We start from the raw sequence: 10,433 nt of genomic DNA on the forward strand, positions 1-10,433 counted from the left end.
TGTGAGAGGCACGCTAATAACAGGTTGCGGCAGACAATTAGGGTTAGGCTGGAAGGTGGTGGCAGGCACTGAGGCAGCCTGGGAGAACCCAGACAAGCCCCGCATGAGCCGGGGGCAGCCTCCCAGGAGGGGCCCAGGGCAGGGGGAGCCGGGATTCGGGCAGACGATGCCTCTGGGGGGGGACAGTTGGACGCCCTGACCCCCCACGTGTTAGCCAGGGGACTTTGGGCAGCACATTTTGTCTCTTGAAGCTGCGGTCTCCTTTGGTGCAAAATGAGACAATGAACCCTGCCTGTCTCCCAGGTCTTTTGTATGGAGCCCGTGAGATAGTGGAGGTACGAGCCCATCGTCAAAGGAAATGAGAGGATGCTGATAACGGGGCTGTGGGCGGTGCCTTTTGTTTCAGATACAAGGGTCCTGAGAGCTTGTGAGTCTGAGCATCCATGTAACAACATCCACGCTTTAATAGGTGAACATGGAACCTTGCACCCGGGAACGTCATTTGGCTTGCGCTGGTTAATACTGGACTCCTCTTCCCTGTCTTCTCCCAATACGGAGTATAGAGACAGAGAGGATAAGGACGGACCTCTGTCCAAAATGAAGCAAGGTAGAGCATGATATTAGGGCGGGCCTGGAGTCTGGAAGACTCACCTTCCTCAGTTCAAATCCTGCTTCAGACACTTACTAGCTATGTGACCCTGGGTAAGTCGCTTCACTCTGTTTGCCTCAATTTCCTCATCCGTAAAATGTAAGGAAAGGGCAAACTACTCCAGTATCTTTGCCAAGAAAACCCCAAATGGGGTCATGGAGAGTTAGACCCGACTGAAATGATTCAACAACAAAAGAATGCGCTATTAACCTCAATGCACCTCTAATGACCCATCCAAATTTGGCATTCCCTCTTGTAAGGTCCTTCCTCACTCTGCTATTTGATATTCTAAGGCCTCTCTCAGCTTTAATATTCCATGTTCTAAAGTCCCCTTCAATTCTGGCAGTCTGTGTTCTAAGGTCACTTTGCATTCTAACATTCCATTTTCTGTTAAGGCTCCTTCCATTTCTTAAATTCTGTGTACTAAGGTTGCCCCTAGCGCAAACATTCTACGACTTTCCACATCACAACTCATCGAGGACCGACCGAGGAAGTCACGACGCTTTGCTGACCATTAACCCTGTTAATTCCCAGGCTTCAGTTACCACCCTCGTGATGACGTCACACAAAGGAACGTTTTGGGGGAGTCCCGAGGGACAGCTGCCCAGACATACAATGATCTCACTGGGTCCTAGGGAAGGTCTTCATTCCCCCTTCGGTTCTCCCATCAGCTACCCTGCCATTGCCTGCAGGTCTTCAGATGGTGGTTCCTAAGGGTTGGCTCAGCTGATCCAATTGTACATGGAAACTCCCTGTCCGCGGTAGGCTCCTCTCCCCATACTATTAGGAAGGATATCAAAAATTTCTGGAACCAGGGAGGGCCCTAGACTCCCAGAATTTCAAGGGTGAAAATGCCCTTTGAGGAGAGCTAGTCATAGAATGGTGGAATACTGGAGTGATGAGCAACCATTTAGCCCAGTTCATGGCCTTCTCCCTGCAATGGAGTTCCTGCCTTAGTATATGAATTTATATAGTGCTTTATAAATATTATCTTATTTGATCTTCACAACAACCCTGCAAGGAAGGTGCTAGTAATAGTCTCCATTTTACAGATGAGGAACATGAGGTAGACAGAAGTGACTTGCCCAGGATGGCACAGCTCAGAAGTTTCCGCAGTTGGATTTAAACTCAATTCTTGGTGATTCCAGGGCAGCGAGGTGGCACGGTGGATAGAGGGCCAGGCCTGGAGTCAGAAATTTAAATTTGGCCTTAGACACTTGCTAGCTGTGTGACCCTGGACAGGTCGCTTAACCCTGTTGGCCTCAGTTTCCTCATCTGTAAAATGAACTAGAGAAGGAAATAGCGAACCACTCCCGGATCTCTGCCAAGAAAACCATCCGCATCAGATCATTCAACTTTTCTATAGATCAGATCATCAGGAAGATTTGTTTTCTTGTCATTGTTTGTAATTTTCTGTTGTTGTCTGTTAGACAACAGTGACAGAAGCACAGGAGGAACAGGGAGAAATAATGCTAAGAGCCAGATTTTCTGTTCATAAGAGAAATTAGTCCAGCTTACCGCTGACCCAATAAACCCCCTGCTTTACCTCCTCACATCCTCACAAAAATGAATAAATAAATAAATAAGTAAATAAATAAAAACAAAACCTTGTGACGTAGGTGCTGTTAATATTCCCATTTTACAGAGATGGAAACTGAGGCACAACAAGCAGAACCGATCTGCTGAGAGTCACACAGATTGTTTCCAAGGCAGTATTCAAACCAAGCTTTTCTATTCCAAGTTCAGCTTTCCCTCCTTTATAACAGGCTGCCCTTCTTGAGGACTGAGAAACCTCTTTGGCTAAATAAAAAAACCATGAGCATCCCCCATTGCCTGGGTTTCCTGTTCCTGAAGCAGACACACTGAGAAGGGTTGTTTGTGGACTGTCCCCAGGGAGCCGCGGGGGCAGGAAGGGCAGCAACCCCAGCCTGATGAGATTACCACTAGGGTTTGGAGCCCCCAGGTGTGTCTGCAGTCCTCAGCCCAAGCCTTCACCTTCTTCTCGGGTAGCCCCTCGGCTTGGTCACGCACACTGCCGTACGTTTTATGGTTGACTCTCTACTGAAAGCATTCTATGGAGCGCAACAGGAACCACATCTAGAGTCAGAAGTCCAGAGTTCAAATCCTTACTCTCTCTTAACTACCTACATGACCTTGAGTAAATTGGCTAGTGTCTCACCTCCATGTCCTTATCTGTAAAAATAAGGATGGCCTCTGAGGCCCCTTCTAGCTTTAGCTTGATTTTATCATCCTGTGATGCTACCCATATCACCTTGGCAAAGTCACTAGTCCCTCTGGGCCTCAGTTTCCTCACCTATAAAATGGGAGAATTGAACTAGATGGTCCCTGAAGGCCTCCTGGATCTAGATCTAACCCTGTGCTTCTACACTCTTTCCATCACCCTGGTGTTGGTGCCTTCTCTCCCTATGCTTCTGCAAGGCCCGTGTGGGCAGGGGAATGGACCGTTTATATACTTTCTCTTTCCTAGTGCCCAACACAGCCCGCAAAGTAACCACTTAAAACATTTTGTCAAATGGATGCATGTCGATCAAATCAGATAATGAATGTGGGTGGGATTTCAGCAATAATGAAAGGATTTGGGAATTTGGAATTGCTGACGTTCTCTCCACCAGCTCAGACCATTTTTTTTTTTATTAAACGCACATTTATTCAGCCTCTACTGTATGCTAGGCACTGTGGGAATATTACAACAAAAAATAAAACTGTCCCTGCCCTCAGAGAGCTTGTGATCTAGTCAGGGGATGCAATACGCATTATATAGCACCTATGGGAAGCTAGGTGGCGCCATAGAGCATAGAGTGCCAGGCCTGGAGTCAGGAGAACCTGAGTTCAGATTTGGGCCTCAGACAGTATAACCCTGGGAAAGTCACTTCCCCCATTTGCCTCAGTTTCCTCATCCGTCGAATGAGCCAGAGAAGGAAATTGCAGACCACTCCAGTATCTTTGCCAAGAAAACCCCAAATGGGGTCACAAAGAGACTAAACAACAACAAAATATTCCTACTGTGTGCCAGGGCACTGTGCTAAGTGCTTTATAAATACTATCTCACTTGATTATCACAACAACCTTGCAAAGCAAGTGCTATTATTATTCTCATTTTCCAGTTAAGGAAACTGAGGCAAACAGAGGTTAAGTAGCTGCTATGTAGATGTTAACTATCATTAATATTATATGTACAGCAATAAGAAGATATAAAATCATTCTAAAGTATAGTGTGTATAGTGGGGGAGACCTAGTCACGAGGAGCATTAGGCAAGAAAATAACCATGTCTAGAGGTAGAAGGGAGACTAACTAGTCCAAACCTCTCATTTTATAGAAGAGAAAACTGGGTCCCAAAGAGGGATCAGAAGATCCCAAATTGTAGCTGGAAGGGGCCTTGGGGGCCATCTAAACCAACCCATGTACTTTGCAGATGGGGAAACAAAGGCCCAGGAGGGATCATGGGGTCCTCTACCTAGACCTGGAAGGTACCTCACTGACCAGTGAGCCCCAACCCCTCCCGCTACAAAAAGGGAAACTCAGGCCCGGGGGGGATCACGGGATCAAACAACTTTAGACAGTTGGAAAGGACCTCAGAGACCATCTCATCCACCCCCTTCTTTTTATTGCTGAGAAAACTGAAGCGTGGGTGAACTGACACATCTTAGAAGATGGTCTTAGAAACTACGTTGGCCCCAAACAATTCATCTGGCATCAGCAGTTAGAGCTATACTGCACCTCTAGATCTGAGCCTTGTGGGTGGTCACTGGCCCAAAGTGGAAGCCCTTTTGGCTTGGCCAGACCAGTCAGAGCTTGTGTCCTCCTGGAAGAGTCGATGGGAGCCCAAGGTCACCTCTGTGGCCCAATGGGGCATCAGAGAAGGATTCACTGGAGTTTTTTAAAATAGATGATAAAAACAGGCCAATGAGCCCATCTCTAAGAATGGCTCCCCCTACTCCCCACCCCATCACTAAAGGCATGTATCTATAATAGGACTTGGGTTTCAGATGGTGCTCCCGGCCTCAGGGGCCCGAGGCTTCGCCTCCATCTCAAGGAAGCAGACCACTGTCCCAGAATAGCCTTTGTATTAATTCAGACAAATGCTCCCGGGAGTGGTGGTAGAAAGAAGGCATCTTGTCTGTCTGGGAAGCTCAGCAGGACTGCAATAGGACAGTTATGGGATTCTGGATCCAGAGGTGGAAGGGACCTTAGAGGTCATCTCTTCCAACCCCACCACTTTAGAGATGAAGAAACTGAGGCCCGGTGAAGTCACATAGGGAGTAAGGAAAAGAGATGGGATTCAAGCTCAGATCCTTTGGTCTGAATTCCACGGCACTCTTTTCACCCATCTGGAGGTCCCAGATTCATTCGATGTTTCACAGCTCCTCAGATCTGGAGGAGGTCCCTGCCTCCCTTCAAGCCTCAAGCCAGACCCCTCTTATACCATCTCCCCCTAGTATGTTCTTTCTGAGAATATCTTCCATTAGACTATTAGCTCTCGGAGGGTAGGGACTGCTCTTTTCTTTGTGTCTGCTTCCCTGCCTGGTTCTGACCCCTTGAACAAGATGCCACTCATCACTTCTCATCTCACCACTATGCTGCTCCCTCAAGCCTTGACTGACACCAGCTCCCTAGGCCCCGTCTCCCCTCAGTTGGAGGGCTGGATAGGGAGATCCAAACTCCTCCCAATGCCTTCCTTTACCAAGGGCAGAAGCTGGCCTCTCAGCTCATTTCATTCTGTACCTGCTGGGAACAACGTGGGGCTTGGGCACCTCCAGTTTGTCCCCTCCCTTTTCTGCCTCTGTTGTGTATAGGCTCTCCCTTTAGACTGTAAGCAACTTGAGGGCAGGGATTGTCTTTCTTTTTATTAATTGTATCCCCAGCACTTAGCACAGTGCCTGGCATATAGTAAGTGCTTAATAAATGTTGATTAGACTGGATTGGACCATTGTAATGGACTGTTTGCAATCTGCAAAAAATGCAAAAATTGCATTTTTTAGTGTTCACAGCCCTTAGCAAATGCCTAGCACATGGTAGGTACTTTAAAAATGCTAACTGAGGGGGCAGCTAGGTGGTGCAGTGTATAAAGCAACAGCTGTGGAGTCAGCAGGACCTGAGTTCAGTCCACCTGGCTTAGACACTTGATACTAGCTAGCTCTGTGACCCTAGGCAAGTCACTTAACTCCATTGCCTCACCAAAGCAAAACAAAACAAAACAAAACAAAAAATGCTAATTGTCAGTGACTGATTGAAGTCTATTCTGTATCTTGTATTTACCTAGTTATTTGCATTTTATCTTCCCCATTAGACTGTAAATTCCTTGAGGGCAGGGATTATTTTGACCTTTCTTTGTATCCTCAGTGTTTAGCAAAGTGCTTGCCTGGCATGTAGTAGGCTTTCAATAAATGCTTTTTGACTGTCTGACCATCTAACTGCCTGGGTAAAAATCTCTAAGGTGCTACCTCAATTAACAAGAATGGGGCCATTGCTTGGCCAGGGACTCAGACATTAATCCTGGTAATTAAGGCCCTAGCTCCAATCTGGAGTGGTGCCATATTTCTACGGAAATGAGGGGTAAAGGCTGTCTATCCATACATATTCGTTACTCTCTGGCCTTCATGAATTTGCCCACTCTGTCCACTAGGCCTGGAATCCCTTCTGTCCCATCTCTGTCTGTAGACCTCCTACTCATCTGGGAAGGCCCAGCTCAGACTCTGCCATTTTGATGTCTTTCCTGGTTTATCCCAGTAGGAGAGCTCTCCCTCCTCAGAATTCAGCTAGGGGCAGAGCTAAATTCCATTTCAGTGGATAGAGTTCGAGGCCTGGTATCTGGAAGACCTGAGTTCAAATCTGGCCTCAGACACTTACTAGGTGTGTGACATTGGATGAGTCACTTAAGCTCTGTTTGCTTCAGTTATCTCATCTATAAAATGAGGGTGATAATAGCACCTACTTCCCAGAGTTATAAGGATTAAATGACATGATGTTTGTAAAGCATTTAGCATGGTATATAATATATGGCATAATACATAATATGGTATGGTGTAGTATAGTATAATATAATGTAGTATAATGTAATATAATATAATATATAATAATGGTTTATAAGCATTTAGATGGTATATAATTACTATTATTAATAATTCATACAGCATTTTCTCATTTCTTTTTTTGTACTTATCATTCTCAGTTAAAAAAATAACAATTTATGTGGTTTTTTTTGCTTCCTATTACCTGCTACACACACACACACACACACACACACACACACTGACTGGACAATAAGCACTTTGAGGACAGAGACAGGAATCATAGACCTAGAGCTTAGGGTCCAACGCTTTCATTTTACAGTTGAGGAAACTGAGGCTAAGGGTAGTTAAGTGATTTGCCCAATGTCATGTAGGTCACAGCATCACGTATCTTGAGCTGGAAAGGGTCTTAGAGGTCATCTAGCATAACCCTCTCATGTTACAGATAAGGAAAATGAGGCTGTGAGAGGTCAGGTGACCTTGCTCAATCCAGATCCTCTCCCTTTAGAGCCAGTGATATTTCCACCATGCCAAAAACCGGCTCTATCTCCCCCTTTGTGGAGCACTGAGCCCTGCATGGATTAGGGGCTGAGTCAGTGTTTGCTGAATTGAGTTTATTGAATTGACTCCCTAGACAGTCCCTCTTCAGAAAGATCATCCTTCAGTCAACTTCTGTAACGTCAGAGTCCTCCCTGACCCTCCCTTAATCCATCATGTCCAATACCCAATCAGTTACCCACTTCTGTCATGTCAGTCCCCACTTCTGCCTCTACCCCTTTCACTCCACTCCCAGGATGGCTGCCCTACTTCACTCTCTCATCACCTCTAGAATGGATGGCTAAAATAACCACTTGATTTGTCTCCCTATTTCCAGCCAGATTAGCCTATTTGCTGTTCCCTAAATTCATCAATCCATCTCCCATTTCATGCATTTGCATTGGCATGTCCCGCACATCTGGTATGGACTCCTTCACTTTTGCTTGCTGGACTCTTCCCTCTGCTCAAGGCCCAATAAAGGTACCTTTAGCTATGGAGATGTCTTCCCTGATGCCCCCTTTGTCAGAGCTCTCTCTCACCTTGGATTACCACACGTATTCTGATCTGCCTCAGCATTCTCTCCCTTCCAAGAATGTGATCTCCTTGAGGGCAGGGGTTGTTTGCATTTTGCCTCTATCTCTCCATCACCTAGCCTACTATCTGACCCAGAAATGATGATTTACTCATTCTTTTTGGATTAAATTGGATTGGACACTCAGCCCATATGGAGACAAAGAGGATGAATTTCCAAATAATGATGATGATGATGATGATAAAAAAATAGGTCACATATATTTAAATAAGGTTTATTGTACTTTTGCCTCACAACAAACATATGAGTTACCCAGTTCAGTTATTCATGGCCATGAGTTTTTTCTGGTGGTTTGCTTATCTGAACTTGGCCACCAAGACTCAGTTACTATCTCAGCCTGGTACTTCCCTCCTGGAGGGAGAAGCCTCCTCACTCTTGAATCTCCTTTGTCCCCTTCGACCTTCTTACTCTAGAATATCTCTCCTCCATGCTGGTTCTCTTCTGTCATTAATGAGTTCCTCCCAGGGCCTCCATTTTGGGAAGATTCTGAGATCTGCTTCTAACTTTCCAATTTTGATACCATACCCCAAATACCTCACCTACCCCACTCTTCTTTTCCGCTCCCTTTTATGTGATTTCTTCCTCAGCTAGAGTGTAAGGTCCTTGAGGGCAGGGACCATCTCTCTTTTTGTTTGTATTTGTAGCCTCAATGCTTGGCACAATGCCTGGCACGTAGTAAGCACCTGATTAATATTCATTGCCTTGATTTATCTTGTTTATCTCAGATGAAGAAATTGAAACTCAGAGAAACTAAGAGATTTACCTGGGATCACACAGCTAGCCTCAATTCCAAGAAGACCTGGGTTCAAGTCCTCCTTCAGACCCATACTATGGTTGTGGGATCCTAGGCAAGAGACTTAACCTCAGTGCTAGAGGCAAATTTCTAAGACTAGCTGTAGAGGAGGAGCTAACCTGTCTTGGTGGAGGGAGTTTCTTTCTTGGGACCTTCCTATGCCAATGAAATCACAGGTTCATTCCCATCCCCTATCCCTATCCCTCTGGTTTTTTAGGTCTTTCAGCATCTGGATGCTGTCAATTGACACGTTTGCTTTACTTCCAAGTTTTCTGTCATCAACAGATTTGACTGATTGAATCTCAGTCCAGGTTGCATGAGGGTAAGTGAAGGGAGCGGAAATATCTAATGTGGGGTAGAGGAGACTCAAGCAAAGGATAATTCCTTGAGGGACGCCTATAGCCATCATCCTGGAAATCATCTCCAAGGAAGATGGGGCTCTCCATTCTCACCAGCACCAAATGCTGACCAACTGAGGCCCCAGGAGCAATAAAACTGCCAACACACTGGCCCTTCTAAACTTCCACACACAGCTGCATATTCTGTAGCCCACTTCTCTTTCCCCCAAATCCCCACATTACTCAACTGCTGTTTCAAGGAGGTTGGTGCCTGGTGGCCAAATCTTAGATTGCCCTCACTAAATGGACCCTTCCCTTTGTCCATTTGAATTACAAGGCCGTTGGATTAAAATCAAGGAGGAAACAAAGGCGCATTGGAGGGGGATATTAATAGTTATCCTCTTGCCCTCAAGAAAGAGCTCTTTTCTTTTATTTCATTGCATTCCATACTCTCCCCATCCCCAAACACACACACGTACAACTATAAGCCCAACCCCTACTCAATTACTCCCTGCACTCCCCAGGCACAAGATAATATTGTTTGGGGTTGATATCATCCTTTCTGGGTTGTCCTTTCTTAGAAAATGGTGCTGCCTGGATCTGGAACTAGGAGGATGAGGCTTGGAGGAAGGCAATAATCCTTCCAATTCTCATATTCTCTTTGTTCTAAGGTCCCTTCCAGCTCTGATATTCTATGTTCTAGGGACCCTCAAAGTTCTGACATTTTATACTCTTAGATTCCTTCTAGTTCAGTCATTCTTTGTTCTAAGACCTCTCCTAGCGCTGAAAATCTCTGTTCTAAGACCCCCTCCCAGCTCTGACATTCTCTGTTCTAAGTGCCCTCCCAGCTCTGACATTTCTTCTTTTAAGAACCCTTTCAGCTCAGACATTGCATGTTCTAAATGCCCTCCCTGACATTCCTTCTCCTAAGACCCCTTTCAGCTCAGACATTGCATGTTCTAAGGGCCCTCTCAGCTCTGACATCTTTTTTAAGGCACGTCCCAGCTTTAACATTCCATATTCTAAAGGCCCTCTCAGCTCTGACATTCCATTTTCTAAGGGCCCTCTCAGCTCTGACATTCTCTCTTCCAAAGTTACTCCTGGCTATAAAATTCCAGTATTTAGGACCCTCCCAGCTCTGACTTTCTCTGTTCTAGGATCCCATTTGGTTTGTCCACTCTATGCTTTATATTGTAAGGCTCCTTCCAGCTCAACAATTCTGTATTTTATCTTGTTTTGCTAAGGTCCCTTTTGGGTCTGACATTTTCTGCCCTACAATCCTTCCCAGTTCTGACATTCTATGTTCTTAATTCTCTTCCAACTCAGATAGTCTCCATCTTAGGTTACACAATTCCTTCCAGCTCTGACACTCTCCATTTCTGTGAGGGTTCAATCTCTGCTTCAGATTGTGCCTCAGGCACCCCATTTTCTTTATCTGCTTTTTCATTCCTCCTCCCCTGGTTAACCCCAGATGGCTAGGCAAGCCTATAGTCC

Source organism: Vombatus ursinus, unplaced genomic scaffold, assembly GCF_900497805.2.
Source record: "Vombatus ursinus unplaced genomic scaffold, bare-nosed wombat genome assembly UNPS02001287.1, whole genome shotgun sequence".
Taxonomy (NCBI): domain Eukaryota; kingdom Metazoa; phylum Chordata; class Mammalia; order Diprotodontia; family Vombatidae; genus Vombatus; species Vombatus ursinus.